The 17,423-nt window shown below is 43.8% G+C and overlaps 3 long non-coding RNA genes across 4 annotated transcripts; all 3 read left to right on the top strand.

Moving 5' to 3' along the window:
- The first annotated feature begins 6,288 nt into the window (after nt 1-6,288).
- On the top strand, nt 6,289-7,705 carry LOC120700750. Its single transcript, XR_005685949.1, has 2 exons — nt 6,289-6,656; nt 7,581-7,705. It is a non-coding gene; the product is annotated as an uncharacterized LOC120700750 (long non-coding RNA).
- Nucleotides 7,706-9,374: 1,669 nt separating this feature from the next.
- LOC120696923 lies at nt 9,375-12,573 on the top strand. 2 transcript variants are annotated; one of them, XR_005684322.1, is made up of 3 exons: nt 9,375-9,587; nt 10,084-12,006; nt 12,177-12,573. It is a non-coding gene; the product is annotated as an uncharacterized LOC120696923 (long non-coding RNA). The 2 variants fall into 2 exon arrangements; XR_005684321.1 differs by lacking the exon at nt 9,375-9,587 and having other exon boundaries at nt 9,610-12,006.
- A 1,698-nt stretch (nt 12,574-14,271) lies between these two features.
- Nucleotides 14,272-17,046, top strand: LOC120700749. Its single transcript, XR_005685948.1, has 3 exons — nt 14,272-14,467; nt 16,465-16,543; nt 16,746-17,046. It is a non-coding gene; the product is annotated as an uncharacterized LOC120700749 (long non-coding RNA).
- The last annotated feature ends 377 nt before the right edge of the window (nt 17,047-17,423 follow it).

Here is a 17,423-nt window from a genome sequence, read left to right as displayed (position 1 = left end):
AGCCCAAGCCAAAGAAACAACCTCTCTGGACGATTTCTCTAAAACACCCGCGGACTGTCCGCGCCCCAGGAGCGGTCCGTCCGCAGTACGGCCTTCAAGCCCAAACAGAGCTGCAACCTCTCTGGACAAAAAGAATTAAACTAGCGGACCGTCCGCACAACAGGGCCGGACCGTCCGTCCATCAATTCTTTTTCCCTCAAGTTGATCAACATCAACTCCAACTCTTTCTCCTTTGCAAATGTGCCAACACAACCACGTGAACAACACCAAGTGCATGTGTGTTAGCATTTCACAATCATTTTCAAAGGATTTTCACTTGATCTCACCACGCCACTCGATCCTAGCAACATCGCAATGTTAGATTGCTCAAGTGGCACTAGATGACCGATATGCAAACAAGTTTGCCCCTCTTGATAGTACGGCCATCTATCCTAAATCCGGTCATGCACTTCTCTACACAACCTTTGACCGGTGAAATGAAATGCCCTACAAGTCATACCTTTGCCTTGCGCATTCCATTTTATCTTCCCAAATATTGATGCCACACAAGCACCAAACTCCATCAAGCCTTTTGATCATCATCATGAGTCAACACTTGGCTTGATCTTTCTTAAATGATATGACCCACTCCATATCATCACATGACCTCTTTGGTCCATCGATCTTGACCTTGCTCGCTCTTCACCGTTGCCTCGGTCCATCGGCGCCAAATCTTGCCCAAGCTTCACCGCCTCGCGGTCCCTCGCTTCAAAGCCTTGACTTGCCCTTCTCCATTGCAATCGGTCCATCAAGCCAAGTCTTGTCTTGATCTTCTCCACTTTGGTCACATAACTCCATGTCATGTCTCATATGCAATGAGCTCCTCGATCACACTATATAAGCATAGCATCAACACTTAGCCATTTCTCCTCCATGGCACATGTTGCTCATACTAGTGTCTTTGTGTGGACTAATCTCCTGTGTATCTCAACATAAACACTTATTAGTCCACCTAAGTTGTCACTCAATTACCAAAACCAAACAAGGGCCTTTCACCGATGGAGTTACGACTCCTGAAGAAGTTAGAGAACTTGTCTCTAGGGCCGCAAGGCACATGTCCCTTAGCCCCGACTACTCGATTCGCCGTGCCTTTTACCTTGAGTAAACAAAGAAAGGTTAGTATTCGAGGTAGCCGATGGAGTTACGACTCCTGAAGAAGTTAGAGAACTTGTCTCTAGGGCCGCAAGGCACATGTCCCTTAGCCCCGACTACTCGATTCGCCGTGCCTTTTACCTTGAGTAAACAAAGAAAGGTTGGTATTTGAGGTAGCCGATGGAGTTACGACTACTAAAGAAGGTAGAGAACTTGTCTCTAGGGCCGCAAGGCACATGTCCCTTAGCCCCAATTACTCAATTCGCCGTGCCTTTTACCTTGAGTAAACAAAGAAAGGTTGGTATTCGAAGTAACTGATGGAGTGAAGACTCCTAAAGAAATAACCCCTTAAGAAGGGGGAGCTCGTGTCTCTGGGGTCTTTGGCGACCCGATTTTCTCTTTCAGCCGATTCTGAAGCACTCGATTTCATCTTTATATTGGAATCTTGCTCAGGCGAACCCATCCTGGCTTTTATTGGGTGTAAGACCGGGGGTAGGCCCTGAGGGATTCTACTTGAGTATTTGTCTTCTACCAAGACGAATAGTTTGGGAACTGAGTCGGAGCTCGGGCGAAATCATCCTAGCCTTTATTAGGTGTAAGACCGGGGGTAAGCCCAATAGATGACTCGAGTCAGAGCTCGGGCGAACCCATTCTAGCCTTTATTGGGTGTAAGACCGGGGGTAAGCCCTATAGATGACTCATTTTAGTATTTGCCTTCTGTCAACACGAGTGGTGAACTGAGTCAGAACTCGGGCGAACCCATCCTAGTCTTTATTGGGTATAAAACCGGGGGTAAGCCCTATAGATGACTCGATTGCTAGTGCGAGTAATTTTGGGGCTGAGTCAGAGCTCGGGCAACCCATCCTTGCCTTTATTGGGTGTAAGACCGGGGGTAAGCCCTATAGATGACTCAATTAAGTAACTGTCACACTTAACTCCTTCTCATTTGGTTGTTAGAGAGGATTTTGCTCGTGTTGGCAATCTTTTTTGTTGTCCTTGTTGGCAGAAGGTGGAGGTGCTCCGAGTGTTTTGCGAAGGATGATGCATTGGAAACTCGAGTTCTTTGGGGTGCAGGAAGCATTTTGAATGAATTTTCTGGTGAGTAGAATCAATCGTCGACTGCTTTGGTTGAGAAGGGGGTGCTGCCTTGTCGCGGTGCCGTTTTCGCGAGTTGTACCCGTAGTTATCAGGTATTCGGTAATTAGACATCGGACTGTAAGCTTCAACTTCCACATGATCTTCCCCTTTGTTGATGATGACTGTTTTCGCGTTGCGACCAATGTTGATAACATTGTATAAGTCGCTGTTGGAGTAGTCGAACGAGTCGCCAAGTTATTGGTGGTGCTCTGTCTTGAGAATCATCTTCGGGTTGTTGTCCAGGTGGATAGTAACTGTGATTCCTGGTGGAGGTGGATGAGTTTCATAGCTAGTTGCTGCTGCTTCACTTGTCTCCGGTTCAGAAAGGAATTCATCATAGTTCAGGTCTTCTAGTGCTGAAGAATTATCTTTTCGGTTTGTAGCATCCGAAAGGAAGGCCATGAAAATTTTGCGATTGTGGCCGCAAATTTTCGAGTTGATGTTGTCTCCCTTGAGTGGAAGGCCCTGCTGGAACAGCAGATCTTCGTCTTCTGAGAATTGTTGTTTCTCTCTTTGATTTGAGGACTGCAGTTCTCCTTTTATAGTGACCGCAAAAGACGACTTCTTGTCGGATTCGGTCTTCTTGTCCGAATCGGGTTGTGGCGCGAGTCGGTTTCTTTTGATGTCTTGAACCGAATCCGGGTAGACTTCCTTGTCTTGCTTGACTAGGGGAGAGAATCCGAGAGTGTGTCGCAGAAGGTCTTCGTCGTGTGGGATGTGATCCGCTGGGGGCCATCCGCCTTCGATTCGAACTGATAGTTCATTTATGAATTTGTTGTATTTGTCCAAATTGTCACGTTTTTCCGAAGAATATAGCTGCGGCATGCGGTGATCTTCTTGCGGGGTAGGGGAATTTGGAGTTTGGACGACGTTACACCAGCGACTCATGTAGTCTTCGATTGAAACGGAGTCTTCTGTGGGGGTGGATTTGTGATAGATATTGATCCAATTGATTGAGTCGATGACTTGTTTTGTGAATCGTCCCACAGTTTCTTTACTTTGGATTGCTTCCAGAGAGCTTCGAGTTTGTCGGGATTGATTAGTCCATCCATAAACAAGTCAATATCGTGTGACCATTCGGCTAGTTCATCTTCAGAGATTGGTTCATCCAATTCTTCGAGATATTTGATGAAAGCTTGATCTTGTTCCAGCTCCGCAGAATTGAGAATCCACTGGCTGGAGAGTTCTTCGCGAGAAGTGTTGATGTTGAATGTGTCTTCAGCTAACTGAAGGCAGTGCTCAATCTTTTCATCGATATTATCAATGTTTGACAAAGGGTCTTTCGACGGCTTCTTTTTGCGGGTAGTTTTCTTAAAGCTAGTCTTTGACTTTTTCTTCCGAAGACTTGGTTCAGTGGCGTGGATGCAATTGGGAAGTAGAGTCTTTCCATCCGTGGAAGTTTCTTGCTTGGAATCTTCCAGCAGTTTCTCCAAATCCTCTTCCAACTCGGAGAGTGTTTTGGTTCTAATTGTGTCGAATTCGGGTTGAATCCGAGCTTCATTGTTGAGGTCCGAAAATCCGATTTCTTCGAGTTGGTTGATGAATTCGTCGAATTCGTGACGTTTTGCAGCTTCTGAAACTTCTGGAAGATCTTGGTCGATTGAGCAGTTTTCGAAGCCGCCTGATCCGTCGGCGATGAAGATCCAGGAGCCGACGCGAAAGGAGGTGCCTTTTTCGAGCACCGGATTATCGTCGAGAGAAGCCATCAGGTTCTTCTGACGATCGTTGGCGAGATGCCCCACGGTGGGCGCCAGCTGTCGGTGTTTTACCGTCGGATTCTCCGAGGGGTATCCCGAGGAGAGTGGTTATGAGTAGGGACTCGCCGAGATCAGAACACGATGGTGCAAGAAACACAAGGATTTAGACATGTTCAAGCCGCCGGAGCGTAATACCCTACGTCCTGTATGGTAGTTTGTATTCTCTTTGGTATTGTTCGATGTTTTGGAGGGGTCCCTGTCCGCCCTTATATATCTTGTTGGGACCGGGTTACATGGAAAGTCCTAGTCGAGTTCTGTTAGGATCCCAGTCCGAGGAGTTCAGCTAGTTCCCGAGTACGTCGACTAGTTCTACTCCTATTCGGGTAGATACAAAAGATGTAGGGCATATCCATGTGCTACTCCCTACTCTAGAATATTTTGTGCCCATGGACAGTCCTGCTGTCCCGGGTCCGACACTCTCTACGTATTTGTAGCCAGAAATAAATTTGTGATCTTTTAGTAGGTATCATTTAGCACATATTTATTAGTATTAATTGCATTACATTAATCGATACGAAATTTTCCTGGAATTCATGCACTACCTTCAAGTATATATTGTGTCCACCTAGTCCATTTTTCTAACCATTACAATACATCACATAAAACTCAAGTAACCTATTTCATTCATCAGCAAACATCCATGGCGAAAACTACTAAGTTGTGTTGTCGCCAATCCAATTCTACGCGCGATCGTTAGCAGCCGTCCTGGCGCTCGATTGACTTCCGACCATACACGGCCCGCACGCAACATGTGTGATGTGTGATGCTTTGCATTTCCTTTCTCCGTGTGGACCAAGCAAAGTGGCAGCGGCCGGCGCGAGGCGCAAGCAGTGCTCGTGCGGGCGCAGTGACCCCAGCAGCCAGGGCTTGGTTCCGGTGGATTCCCGGCCGCCGGCATGCCTTTTTTCCCCCTCTTTTTTCGTTTAAAATTTTCTACTATAATATTTATACTTTGCAACTTTTTGTGCACGACTTATTATGATCGAAAATTTTATTGTCACATACAATGTGTACATACAAGTTATGCACTTTTTTAAAAAAAAACTTTTTTCACATAACCTATGAATAGAAATCTATGCACGTAATTTCTATAGTACAATTTATGCACATAATTTTTTATGTCAAACCATTGATGCAAATTTTTCCTTTTACTTTCATGCATAACTTATGAACATAATTTTTACATATAAATTTATATTTTACAGTTTCATATAAGTAATGTATATAAATTTATATGTATATAATTTGTTTGTTCTCTAACTTTTTTGAATAATTTATCTTCTCCTATATTTTGTGTGTTTACTTTTGTCCATATAGCCTTTCGAATAATAAAAGAGAATGGAAATCAGGGTGTGCGTGGCGGTGGACTGTGAGTCTGACTCGGGATGGGTAATAATCGGCTGGCACAGTGGCACTACAGTTCATTGGCATGGGTGCGCTGCCACCGCTGCGGAGGGGAACTAGGCTGTCACGGAAAATGATAAAATATACTATAAAAGGAAAGATAGCAGATCGATCGCTAGAAGCGATCCTGGCGCGCGCCCGCGAATTAGAAAAACCCCTAAGTTGTTCATCTGTAGTGTGATCCTTCTTCTCTACATTGGCCTCTTCATCCAAGGTTTGTATTATCATCTCAATAGTGGGAAATAAATATTCACGTGGGAAGAGGAGGAAAAACATTTTGCCATGTTGTAAAAAATCAAGCTTTTTGATATATACATCATGAGAAAATGTTCATTATAATACATGCATGTCAACGAGTAAAGTAAAAGTAATATGTTTTTTCCTTAAGATTATTTCACAAGCATATGCACAAATTTGAATTACCATGGTGTAAACATATATAGAGTTAGACACACAGAGATGTACCAAGTGTCAATTACCTCTTGATTTCACACAAGAAATTTACTTATAAAGCATTTGTGACAAACAGGTTCAACGGGGTACGGTGATGTCATGGAACACACCCCTGTCCAGTCTATGAAGACACTTGATCCACGGGGTTAGTTCATTCAGTCCAGGAAAAAGTTTGTGGGCCATGTAATTGTTGCCCGGGGAATTCTGGCAAAAGCTGCTATGCTGCAAAATGTTGTTTTTTGGTTACATGTAACGACCCGAAACAACCAGGGACTTGTTCATAAACAACCCTAGCTTGCAACTGTAATAATTGTGTGTAACCAATGCTTTTGTTTTTACCATGATGACAAGTGGATGCCAATAAGAAAATGTTGAGGTGATCCTCTGTAACATCCCGTCTCCGGACCGGTCTAACCGGTAGGCCAAACCGGTCTGACTGGTTGGGCGCCTTCCAGCTCAACAATATCTGCTCACGGTTTTTATTTTTCTTTCACTCACTCTCTTTCTTCCCCGTTGAGCCAGAGCCGAGCTGAGCTCGTCCTGTTGTCGCCCCTCCCTTCGATCTCCTCCCTCCGGTCACCGTGCTTCGATTCCTTGTGCGAGCACCTTCCCCGGCTCCTCCTCCACCTTCCCCAACCTCCAGCCCAGCCTCTCCCCGGCCAGAATCGTCCCAGCCATCACCCGTCACCATGGGAGGCCGTTCGAAGCTTTGTCATCGTCGATCCGCCTCTCCGGTCGTCCTCCGCCCAAATAAACCCCCAAAATGGGTTCGCGGTGAGCTCTTCATCCTCCCGGCCCCTTCCTTTGCGAATTCCGGCGCCGAAACGCCGCCGCGCACCGCCGCCATGGCCTGGCCGGCCATGACCGGTCTGACCGCTTTGGTCAGCCGGTCAGACCGGTAGTAGTGTTAGGAATTTTTATTATTTCAGCAAAAATTTGCAAGTTGTCTAATAAATCAAGGAAAAATGGTAAAAATGCAAAACTAGTTTTGTTAGGTTGGTTGCATCTATATCTACATGGGAAAAATATTTATTCTTCTCAAGTGTCCTTTTTGACCCTTGTTAGAATTTAAATGGTGTTTATGTTTATTTAAATTGTTTATGTCAGTCTGTTAGTCCGAAAATTTTGGAATTTAGGCGGTAGTTCGATTTAGGAACGTGTAATCTGCTGTAAAAGTTTTATGTCTAGAAAACATAGTTTGAGGTGGTAGTTGGTTTCTCCATGTGTTAATATACTTAGAAATTAAGAAATAGTTTACAATTAAGGAGAATCATGTTAAATTAAAATGGAAAGATATATCAGTGTTTTACGACTTAGTCCGGAGTTGTTTTTGGCCGACCGGTCTAACCGGTGCGAGCCACCGGTCTGACCGGTGGGGGTCCGGATAGTCCGGCCATTTGTCCGGGTACTCCGGGTTTGTGGTGGTTTAGACATTCCGGGTTTAGGTCCGGATTCTCCGGGATTGGTAGTCCGGATACTCCGAGTATACGTCCGGATACTCCGGCTTTTTGATCTCGAGTCGCGCTCAGGCCAGACCGGTCTGGTATACCGGTCTGACTGGTGTGGCGGCAGCTGAGCGGATAGTGTTAGGGTAGTTGGTCCGAATCATTAGCAATTCTCCTCGGTTATGGGTTATTTTTGTAAATATGTAATTCATATATGCATTCTCTCATATCATATGCATATGCACACATGTAGATTCTGGTGCATGCGATCTCGTGACTGTGGAACAGGCGTAGCCGTGAAGCCCAAGAGCTAGCGAAGCAGGATTGAGAAGGAATTCGTGAAGACCCGGCCCAACGGTCGGAAGGGCCCAAGGCCTTGCTAGAATTACCACTAACTTAGTGTTACCCTCAGGCAAGCCCCGGTGCACATCCTTCTATTTTAAATTATAACACACACACACACACACACATATATATATATATATATATATGTTCCTATTACTTGTGCATTAGGTGTAGGAATTATTTGGAACCTAGTTGCATGATTCCCTAGGATTCCCTGAGTTATACTAGTATGTATAGGACGATAGAAGTGCTATGCTTAATAGTCGCGATAGAAGTCGAGTGACTCTTGTCACTCGCGAGATATAGGAAAGCTCTAGAAGCCGAGTAATTGCCGGTTACTCGCGAGATGCTTTATTATCCTTGTACTTCAGTATTTGACTTGGATTGGAATGGATATGGAAATATGAGACCGGGCGGGGATGATGATGTTAGGTGGCAGCAGGACAGGGTTCCTGGGTGTCTTAGCCCCGTCCGTGTCGATTAAGGACCGGTCGTTGTGGCAGTGCTGATCGGGGATTGAATTGTACTAACCACATGCCGGGAGTAGGAGGTAGTCGAAACCGGTAAGCCTAGTACTGCCTCGCTTCGAAAGTACAGAACTGCATCACCACCCCGTAGGGCGAGTCGAGTAGTCGCGGAGAAACGGGATGCATATGTTTACTTTTGGTGGTCTCATGTTGAGCTCGGCTGACTATATGAAGGTGGGGTGGTTCTGTAGTTCGAGGCAGGGAGGGGAATGGTTGGCGTGTATAGTCCGACGGGGCAAATACGTGCCGTGTTGGTTAGGTCCACCTTGCAAGGTTAAATCGGATCGATTCGCCGTGTCTCGCGGTTATGAGGGCCTTGGTCTCTTTGTCACACCGTAGCAAATGAGATAGGATATTAGAAACATAAAAATGGATACTATTCTGAATCTTAATTTGGATGCCCCAACTTGAGTGTTTAGATAGGCAAACATTAGTAAGAGTTTATCTATTTAAAATATGCGGCTAAAACATGGAAAGTAAGGATACACCTCTAGTTGCTTTTCCTGAAAAACAAACCACCAGCCAAAGACCGTGCATGTCTAGATATGTGGGCTAAGTTATACCCACTGGTCGGGTAAGTCTTGCTGAGTATTAGTATGCTCAGGGTTTGTTGTTTACCCTGTTTCAGGTATAGAAGTTAACTAGGTCTCACATCGGTGGGCTCGATGTGGCGCCTCGTCTTCCCGTCTCGGTAGTCCTCGGCTTAATTAGTTTGTTTTATTTCTTCTCTAGTAAAAATGCTCTGAAAGATATTTTTTTCTTCCGCTGCTCTCTTTTCATTTGTAAATTTTAAAGTTAAAGCTGATTTGTAAAAGCCTTAATGTTAATTACTATTTTTGAAATATTATTTTTTTGCTGGTACCTTCTGCGCTCGCCTTCGTGCGGGATTTCTGGTGTGTTTCGATCGGCCTGTGGGTTGGAAACAGCCTGTCAAGTTACACTTAATTAAGCTAATGTGCCAGAGGATGGCAGTTACGCTTAATTAAACGTTTTAACTCGGCGGGCCTGTCACATCCTCTACATTATTTCACCGCTTCTATTTGTGTCCAATCCATAGAGACTTGTGCTGCAATGTAGTAGGATGTCTAAATGGCTAGATAAGAAAGGGCTCAGCAAAAGAGGTCACAGCTCTGGTCAGTAGTAGTGTACTATAGCCTCTTTCTCTCTCCTACGCGTGCTGATCCCTTCGCTTCACTTGCATCGCCTCCGCTGCTATTAAACCACTTTACCCTCACGCTGCAGGAGAGGGAGAGAGGAACAAAAGTAGCTACTTCCCTTTCCTTGCTTGCTTCCGAATCGAAAAACGATAGGAGATTAGGAGGGGAACAAGGAAGAGTAATCTTGCTTTTTCAGCTGGGTTATATCTCTTTACATGCAAAATTTCACAGGTATTTCTGCGCAGTTGTGTGTGAGAGTTGTTATCCGGTTAGTTTCTTCTCAGATGGATGGATCTTGCTTGTACTTTCTTCCTATGCGGGGAAAAGGAAAGTCCCTTTTTCTGTGATTCGAGTTTTCTTTCAAGAAATAAAACCATGGTGGCTTCTGCTACTTCGATGTTTGTTTAGTCTCGATTTTCGTTTTACTTGCTTTATCTGCTTTGACAAGTTCTTGTTGTTGAACGAGAAAAGAAGCTCCTTTTGATTCATATCCTTTCACACTCTCCTACATCTGCTGCCCCATTCCACACCGGAGATAAAGTATAACGAGTAGTAGAGGATTATTTGCACTGCGCACACATAACTTGTGCTACCTTTGCACAAAAGCTCGCCATTGTTATTTTGCAGCTCATCTATCACAAGCAGATATATACATATATACTAGATGAGCAGCAGCACAGCTGTTAAATCATTGCTAGCTTCTCATGCATGTGAAGTGATGTGGCAGGCGATTGGGACTTGGAGTTGGAGGAGACTACCATCACTGCCATGTGCAGGTTGCATGCATGAACGAACACTGTCTTTCTACCACCGGCCAATAAGGAAATTCCAAACATTATTCCGGGTCAGCATGAGCTCCCATCATGTAAAGTTGGCGTTCCAAATCTGTAATTTCCCTCTCTTCGATGAAAGCATGCATGTGAAAATACAACAGCACTGTGATAATAACTGGAGTAACAAAGCGTAATGTGTATAGATCTGAGTTTCCTGATCAAGATTAGCACTAAACTCGGAATTACCACATACGCATGACCAAAGTTCAGATGCAGAGATTTTGGCACGAAAATTTTATGGCAAACTGAGTTGGATTTTGCTAGATTAAAACTACACAAGAACCGGTGCAGGTTTTTGATCACTTCATTTGTGCAAGCAGCTTTATTTGTTTCCTGCGTGCCTCATTATTGCTAACTCTAGCAGACATAAAGCACACAAAGGAAAATAAAGAAGAGGCCATAAACTAAAAGGCTTTAAGAAAAGATGTCTAATAAATGGCTATGTTTGGGTAAGCAAGATAATAAAGGGCTCAGCAAAGGAAAGGAGGCCGCAGCTCTGGTCAGCAGTAGTGTGGCCTTTTGCCTCTCATGGCCCTCCTCACTCTCCCTCCTCTTTATCTCTCCTGCCAAGTGCTGATCCCTTCCCTTCCCTCCCCTTTGCATTAAACCACTTTACCCTCACGCTGCAGGAGTACAAGAAACGATAGGAGGCCGGTGGAGGGGAACAATAGATTAGTCTTGCCTTTTCAGCTAGATTATCTCTTCACATGCTAAATTTCACAGGTATTTGTGCGGCAGTAGTTGTGTGATGGTTGTGATCTGGTTCGTTTGTGCTTAGACCGATGGATCTTGTTTGATACTCTGTCCCTTTGGGGTGGGGGGGGGGGGGGGGGATCCCTTTCTGTGCTTTCAGTTCTTGTAAGAAAATCCATGGTGGGCTTCTGCAACTTCGATGCTTTCTTTCTTTCTTTAGACTTGATTTCCGTTTTTCTTGCTTTCTTTTTGTTTGTATCAGGGCATTCTTTCCCTGCGCTACTATGCTTTGGAAGGTTTTAGCTTTTGGTTCCGAGATTTCTTCTCCTAGCAGAAGAGCAGCTCGATCGGTAGAGCTTTGATCTTGGACATGAGGGGGGGGAGGCAAGACGTTATATGTCCAGCTAACTCTTGTCAGCTTCTTGCTTTGTGAATATTTTTCCTTAACCAAATTTTATTCTTGGATAAAGTTAGTTTGCAAGATTGAGTTGCTATTTTTACATCTGATCCTTTATCTGCTTCGACAAGAGAAAAGAAGCTCCTTTTGGTTCATATCAGTGGCTTGCTGTTGTTCCAGGTTTTCATTTCTGAGCTTTTTTTTTTTGGAAGTAACTTTTTGAGCTTCTTTGCCCCCCAACCATTCTTGTATTCTTTTGGCTAATTTCGTTGGATCTCTTGTGGTTACACGATCTTCTTGCCTTGCATCTGTGTGTTCCTTTCCCAGCCGGGAGAAGGGTTGGCTGATAGAGCAAGTCTGCCAGGCACCGATCAGTCCAAATCATGACATTAATTCATAACCAGGCATCGATCTTCCCAAATTCTCTCTCTACTTTTTGAAGCGCGAGAAATAAATTTGTGATCTTTTAGTAGGTATTTATTAAGCACATATTTATTCATATTAATTGCATTACATTAATTCATATGAAACTGTACCCTGGAATTCATGCACTACCTTCAAGTGTTTATATTGCGTCCACCTAGTCCATTTTTCTAACCATTACAATACATCACATAAAACTCAAAAGTGACCTATTTCATTCATCAGCAAACATCCATGGCGAAAGCTACTAAGCTGTTTCTCGGTAGTGTGATCCTTCTTCTCTACACTGGCCTCTTCATCCAAGGTTTGTACTATCATCTCGAATAATAGGAAATAAATATTCATGTGTCAAGGGGAGGAAAAATATTTTACCATGTTGTAAAAAAATAATATTTTCATATATACATCATGCGAAAATGTTCATTATACATGTCAACGTGAAAAATTTACATATAAATTATTTGTGACAAACAGGTGCAACTGAGTACGCCGATATCATGGAACACATCCCTACCCAATCCATGAAGACACCCGATCCATGGGGTTCTTTGGCTCCCATTCAGTACAGGAAAGTTTGTGCACCATGTACTTGCTGCCCGGGGAATTCCAGCAAAAGCTGCTATGCTGCAAATAAATGTTGCAGGTTGCTCACATGCAACGGGCCGAATCAACCAATAGGTACTTGTTCAATAGAAGTCCTAGCTTGCAACTGTAACAATTGCGTGTAACCGGTGCTTTCTTTTTTACCACGACAAGTGGATGCCAATAAATTGAAAATATTAAGGTGATACTCTACATGTCACCGCTGCTATTTCTGTCCAACCCATAGAGACCTGCTGCAATGTATTGCCAAGAACACTTTAATGTTTTATCAAGCACATACAAAAAACAGATTTTCCAGTTATCCAACATGCAGATGGTAGGATGCTAATAACTTCGGCGGATAAAGAAATTGACGGGCCTAAAGGGATTATTGCAAACCTATGGAACATGAATGGGTTTGCTCGTGGGCACGGATGGTAGGATGCTAATAACTGGAATAACAAAGCGTAAATGTGTGTATATATAGAGCTGAGTTCCTAATCAAGATTAGCACTAAACCTGAAATTACCACATACGCAAGACCAAATTTCAGATGCAGAGTGGCACGAAAATTATATGGAAAACTGAGTTGGATTTTGCTGGAAATTACACTTGAATCGGTGCAGGTTCTTAATCACTCCATTTGTGCAAGCGGCTTTATTGTTTCCTGCGTGCCTACTGCACATTATTGCTAACTCTAGCAGACATAAAGTACAGAGAGGAAAATAAAGAAGAGGCCAGAAACCAAAGCTTTAAGAGTACTATGTAAAGATGTCTAAATAGCTATATTTGGGTAAGCAAGATAATAAAGGGCTCAGCAAACGCGAATCCAATTTTACACGCGACCGCTAGCGAGCGTTCTGGCGCTCGATTTCGCTACCAGCCTGGCGGCCTCCACGTGCGTGGGTCCTACACGAGCTGCTTTTAACTCTCATTCCCCTCCTCCACTGTAGATGTTAATTCAACTGTATTTTTTTCATCATTATCCGTCACATCCTATGGGAGGGGGACGACCAGCGCGTGGCGACCTCAAGGATTCACACCGCCGCAACACCCGTTGCAGCCACGGAGGCCTGCAAGCTGCAGATTTTGGCATTTTTGGGCGCAGTAGCTCGGCGGAGCGGCGAACCAGGTGAGAAGGCAGAAGCCCGGCAAGCTCGTGGAGATGGAGTGTTCATTTTTTCTTTTTCTTTTCTTTTTTCTTACAAGAAATTATTGCATCAGATACATAACTTTGTTATTGGAGAAGTTATGCATATAATTTTTTTTCTATATAAGTTTTGCCTTTCTCGCACAAGTTAGATACATAGCTTTTATATAATTTTGTTTGCTTCTTTTGCATAAGTAATATAAATATTACTTCTCTCTCAGAATTATCATTTTGCACAACCTTTTTCCCTTTGCACAACCTTTTTCCCCTTCAGATTTGTTTGTGACAAAGTTTTGTGGAAATGTTGATTCTATAATTTTTCCCATAAAAGTTATATGCATAAATTTAGCATATAAACATATTTTTCATATTTTTAGCTACATAAGTTAGTTGTATAAATATTTTGCTTCTTGTAATATATATCTGTTTTGAGTTTTTGTGTATATTCCTTTTGTTTTATATAATTTTATGCATACAATTTATTTATATAATTATATATAACGGTGGGATTGAGAGAAAAGATGAAAGGGAATGGGGAGGCAGGGACCAACAACTTGAGCGCGTGCAGGACTCTCACGGGGTGTGGCGCATGCCTTTCAGTCATGCTCACGCATGCACGGCACGAACATCTCACGCCGCAGACCGCAGAAGACCCGTTAAAGGAAATCGGGGGCTGGCCGGGGCAGACTTGTTTCCAGAAAAGGAAAAAATGTGATGTCGGAAGTCGATTGTTGAAAACTCTTCTAGCGCGCGCTCGCTTATTAGCAACGCCCCTCAGCAAAGGAGGCCCCAGCTCTGGTCAGTAGTAGTGTACTAGTACTGTGTCCTTTTGCTCTCATGGCTCTCCTCACTGCACTCTCCCTCTTTATCTCTCGTGCCGAGTACCGATCCCTTCCCTTCCCTCCCCTTTGCATTAAACCACTTTATCGTCACGCTGCAGGAGAAGGAGAGAGGAACCAAAATAGCTAGCTCCCTTTCCTTGCTTGCTTGGGAGTCCAAGAAACAATAGGAGGCCGGCGGAGGGTAGAACAAGGTAGATTAGTCTTGCTTTTCCGCTAGATTATCTCTTCACATGCTAAATTACTTAGGTATTTGTACGGCATAGTTGTGTGTGATAGTTGTGATCCAGTTAGTTTGTGCTCAAGACCGATGGATCTTGTTTGTACTTTCTCCCTTTGTGGGGAATAAAATCCCTTCCTGTGCTTCGAGTTCTTCCAAGAAAAACAATGGTGGCTTCTGCAACTTTGATGCTTTCTTTGTTTGTTTAGACTTGATTTCCGTTTTTCTGCTTTGTATTTCTTTTTGTCAGGGCATTCTTTCCCTGCGCTACTATGCTTTGGAAGGTCTTAGCTTTTTGGTTCTGAGATTTCTTCTCCTAGCAGCAGAGCAGCTCGATCGCTAGATCTTTGATCTTGGACGAGGGAGGAAAAAGGCAAGACGTACTTCCAGCTAGCTCCTGTCATCAGCTTCTTGCTTTGCGAATATTTTTTTTAACCAAATTGCATTCTTGGATAAAGATTTTTTGCAATATTTAGTTCCTATTTTTACATCTGATCCTTTATCTGCTTCGACAAGTTCTTGTTGTTGAACGAGAAAAGAATTAGCTCCTTTTGGTTCATATCAGTGGCTTTGCTGTTGTTTCAGGTTTTCATCTTTTGAGCTTCTTTTTTTGGAAGAACTTTTTGAGCTTCTTTCCCCCACAACAATTCTTGTGTTCTTGCGGCTGATTTCATTGGATCTCTTGTGTTTACATGATCGTCTTGCCTTGCATCTGTGTGTTCCTTCCCAGCCGGGAGAAGGGAGAAACTTGGCTGATCGAGCAACAGGCCCGTGCCGGCATAAATCGGGGGCATAAATCGGGGCCCTGTGTAAAAATCTAAAATGGAGCCAACTAGACATGTCAAACATTACTATCAAGTGCAGCAGGATTCTGATCAGGTATCTGATATTAGAGGACACTTGCGATTCTTTTACAATAAATCTATCCATAGCTCCTTTTTGAGATTGAGTTAAATCATCTAGTCTTTGTTTGTTTTTACGTTTTTTTCTGCCGGAATCATATTTTCTAGACCGATTTGCAGAAGTCATGACTTCAATCGATCGTTCTAACACAAAAGATTAAAGGACAAAATTATAATTAATCTGTTAAGATTTAAAGGATACAAGTACATGTAGATCAATACAGTTGGCGATTGGAAATTAAAAAGAAAACTATTTACCTTCTCCTTCAGCTCTGATCGCTTGATGCTTGTGGGTTGTGGATTGCGGCTCCGCCGCTCCGGCTCTGGCGCTCTGCCTACTGCGGCCCCGGTGGCGTCGGCGGCGGTGTTTGCAGGTAGGTTGCGGCGCGCCCTGGTCCTGCGGATTGGCGACTTGTCGTCTCCGTCTGCTTGGCCGGAGTCTTAGTCGGCGTCTCCGTCTCATCTGTCAAGCGAAACTGAAGATGAATCGGCAGAATCGCCAAAGTCGGAGCCTCGGAGGGCACTGAACAGGTGGCCGCCGGCCGGCCGGACTTCTTTTTTTGTTTTGGGCTGCACGTCGATTCTGTTTGGGCTGGCCGGACCTTTCTTTTCTTTTGGGCTGTGCGTCATTTGCGTTTGGACTGCGCAGGTAGGACTAAAGCAGGTCAAAAGTTCAGAATAAGTTAGCTCAACCCATAACTAGTTAATGGGCTATTTCAGATTCTAGGGCCCAAAAAATTGGGGGCCTGTGCGGGCGCACGGGCCGCACGCCCCATGGGCGGGCCTGTCGAGCAAGTCTGCCGGGCACCGATCTGTCCAATCATGGCATTAATTCGTAACCAGGCATCGATCGTCCCAAATTCTCTCTCTACTATTTGTAGCGAGAAATAAATTTGTGGTCTTTGAGTAGGTATTATTAGGCACATATTTATTCATATTAATTTCATTATATTAATTAATTTATACGAAACTATACCTTCAAGTGTTTATGTTGCGTCCACCTAGTCCATTTTTCTAACTATTACAATACATCACATAAAACTCAAAAGTGACCTATTTCATTCATCAGCAAACATCCATGGCGAAAGCTACTAAGCTGTTTCTCGGTAGTGTGGTCCTTCTTCTCTACAGTGGCCCCTTCATCCAAGGTTTGTACTATCATCTCCAATAGCAGAAAATAAATATTCATGTGTCAAGAGGAGGAAAAATATATTAACATGTTGTAAAAAATATTCACAAATTTTACCATGGTGTAAATATATAGAGTTACATAAGCAGAGATGTGCAAAGTGTCAATTACCTTTTGATTTCACACAAAAAGTTTACTTATAAATTATTTGCTACAAACAGGTGCAACTGGGTATGGTGATGTCGTGGAACACACCCCTGTTCAGTCCATGAAGACATTCGATCCGCGGGGTTCTTTGGCTTCCCTTAACAGGAAACTTTGTGGACCATGTCTTTGTTGCTCGGGGAATTCTGGCAAAAGCTGTTATCCTACAAAATGTTGTATTTTGCTTCAATGCACCGATCCGCGAACTTGTTCACAGTCAATCCTAGCTTGTAATTGTAACAATTGCGTGTAACCTAAGTTTTTTTTTTTTACCATAGCAACTGGATGCCAATATAAATAGAAAATGTTGAGATGATCCTCTACATGTCACCGCTGCTATTTGTGTCCAACCCATAGAGAACTACTGAATGTCAAATGAAAATACAGAGCTGCTTATTCAACATCCACCTGCTTCCCATAACAAAATAATGGGGGGGGGGGGGGGGGGCAAGCAGCAGGATAAGATTTGTAAGCTCGTGCGTCGGGGAGGGGGGGGGGGTGTGCTCTCTCCTCGCTGCCCCTGATCGTCGTCGCGGGAGGGTGCGGGCCGCCCCTGGATCTGCACATCGGGAGAGGAGAGGAGAAGAGAGAGTTTCGTCTGGCTAGGGTTGAAGATAAGATTTGTGAGGGGTAAAAATATAAAAGAAATATTTGGGAGATATAGTTTAACATTGTTTTCATGGTTTTTGCTCCAA

This window comes from Panicum virgatum, chromosome 3K, assembly GCF_016808335.1.
Source record: "Panicum virgatum strain AP13 chromosome 3K, P.virgatum_v5, whole genome shotgun sequence".
Classification (NCBI taxonomy): domain Eukaryota; kingdom Viridiplantae; phylum Streptophyta; class Magnoliopsida; order Poales; family Poaceae; genus Panicum; species Panicum virgatum.
Note: the sequence above shows the minus strand (reverse complement) of the source record. Positions and strands in the feature narration are given on the sequence as shown.